Genomic DNA, 2,500 nt, shown 5'->3' on the forward strand with positions numbered 1-2,500 from the left:
TGAAAGGAAGAAAATGCAACTTATGGCTGTGGTGTCCTTACCAATGTGCTCTAGAATGTTTTAACCTCTTTTTACACATGTCATTTATAGAATGTAGGGATTACATGAACTGTAAGTGCCATATTAGTTGCCAGTGCCAAGTGTTCATCCATTTAGATATGACCTTGTTTGCTTTCCTATATATTTATTTGACCTTGCACAGTTGAGATTGTTCTTGTATTTCCCTTGTTTAGTTACTGTTTTCCCTTTTTCTTATTTTCATTAATTACTGAGTGCAGTTTGAATATAACCTACATTAGCAGAAATCGATATAGAGTTTTTAAAATTATTTTCTCATGAGAAATCTGTCAATTTTTTAGATTTTATTTTAAATGTATTCATACTGTTGCATTAAAATTATGATAAATGTTTTAAAATGATGTCATATTTTCATCCTGCTGATGACGTAACACTTGACATTATACCTCATGTCATTGTCATGTGACAAGAAGGTGTTCTACCTGAATGCGTGCTGCACAGTTGGGTTTTTAAGCATATTTAATAAAAGGGATATTTTTTGTAATATATACTAAGAAATGTACTATTTTTGAAATGGAGTGATGCTACATTCCAGAATGTTCATTATGATTTTTTTTTATTTTTTTCATTCATGAAATTAAATTAGAAAATCATAATAAGGTAGTATGGCAAGTAAAGGTATAAATATATATGTATATGTATATGTATATGTATATGTATATGTATATGTATATGTATATGTATATGTATATGTATATGTATATGTATATGTATATGTATATGTGTATGTATATGTATATGTATATGTATATGTATATATATATATATATATATATATATATGTATGTATGTACATCTGTTGCATTTACTTTCTTCTTGGTATCTCTCTTTTGATTTGCTACTCATAGTTGTGCTCAAATTTGTGTGCTATTTTGGTACAAACTTCCATATTGCATTATTTCCCTTATCATTTTATCTCTTTAGGTTGACCTGGTGTTGCATGAATTGCATCAGTATTGATTATAATTATTTGTGTAATACATGATGATATATTTTTAAAGATTTTATTATTGTTATTTACGATCATAATCATCATTGGCATTTCCAATCATCAGATCTCAGGAAAGATTTTGCCTTCCAAACCCTTTAATGTGCTTAATAAAAGTAACTTAAACTTCGGACTTAAACTTCGGCTTTTTATGGTAAACACAAGTAAGGCCTTCATGTGGTTGCCCTTATTCCTTGTGTAGTAATCTGTGTGTATAATCAACACTTTTTTTTTTTTTTTGAAAGGGGGAGGGGGGTAGGGAGTAGGGGGAAAGTAATTTGATTAAACTTCGGTGTTTGCAAGTTTGTGTCATTTAGTGTTCTTAATGGTGTGATCATTAATGTTTTCCATTGTATTACTCTAATGTTACTTTAATCAATTTTGTGATTGTGATTACTGTTGTTATTCTTATTATGATTATTATTATAGTGTTTGCCATTATCAACATTATTTTTGTCATTTGTATATACAATAAAAAAAATAATTATTAGTGTTCATGTTATTACTATCATTGATATTATTATAATAATTATATATGTATTTTTTTTTATAATCTAAATAATTTCAAGATTTTAACTAGGCTTGTGTTAAAGTTTGCCCTTCTGTAATAGGAGTTAAATTCTTGAGAAAACTATTTTGTTTTGTGGATTTTCATAATTTGAGAAGTTCATCCTTTTATATCCTGATTAGGGAAAGAGCTCTTAATATTTTTATTTTTTTTAAATCAATAATTTCTAGTAAAATGGTATGGTCCTGTATCCCTTTGCATATTTTAGTCTAATTCCATTGAATTTGAGTGGCCTTTTTCACGTCTTAGTGTAGATTTTTTATTATTATTATTATTATTATTATTTCTTGTAGATGAGTAAATCATGGTATTAGTTCTTTTCTTTTTTTCAATTTGGTTGTAGCTCTTGATTTAACAATTCTTAATCACAGATTCTAAATGGATGTACATTTTTTGATAGTAATGAGTGTGGAGAGGATTTTATTAGAGAATCATTTTATTGTTTCTTTTTCACACAAAAAATCTCAGCACTCAATGATGTTTATATGTAACCTATATACTTTTTATTGTTTTGATATTTTTAAGATAAATCACTGTGAGCAACTTTGATGTTTCCACATTGGAAATGCTATGCTCATGTGATGTGCAGTTTTGTGCTGTTGCATGATGGATAGTGAAACTCACTATTTTTAAATCAGTTCCCTATAAAACTAGTACATTTAGATATCTTCTTTTCAAACTATGTACTTCATTATCATTATATTGTACTTAAATGAACACAATCAGTGCATGTGCATTATTTTTTGTGCAATCAATCCTATTTTCTTTTGATTGTGAGATTGTTTAATACTACAGAGCCATTGTATATGATATTCAGCAATCTATATGTGAAAAAAACAACCATACAGCAGGAACACTAGTGCAAT

At 27.6% G+C, this 2,500-nt stretch overlaps 1 protein-coding gene across 7 annotated transcripts in view; it reads left to right on the forward strand.

The window, feature by feature from the left end:
• LOC122262636 (multidrug resistance-associated protein 1) overlaps nucleotides 1–2,500 on the forward strand; it is a 53,125-nt gene that overhangs the window by 50,250 nt on the left and 375 nt on the right. For all 7 annotated transcript variants that reach the window (XM_086543514.1, XM_043030723.2, XM_043030721.2 and 4 more), the window contains one exon: nucleotides 1–2,500. This exon is cut by the window's left edge and continues 295 nt beyond it; it is cut by the window's right edge and continues 375 nt beyond it. The gene's annotated coding sequence lies outside the window, so the exon portion shown is untranslated.

This window comes from Penaeus japonicus, unplaced genomic scaffold, assembly GCF_977035675.1.
Source record: "Penaeus japonicus unplaced genomic scaffold, GWHDUDI00000001_assembly GWHDUDI00000013, whole genome shotgun sequence".
Lineage (NCBI taxonomy): Eukaryota > Metazoa > Arthropoda > Malacostraca > Decapoda > Penaeidae > Penaeus > Penaeus japonicus.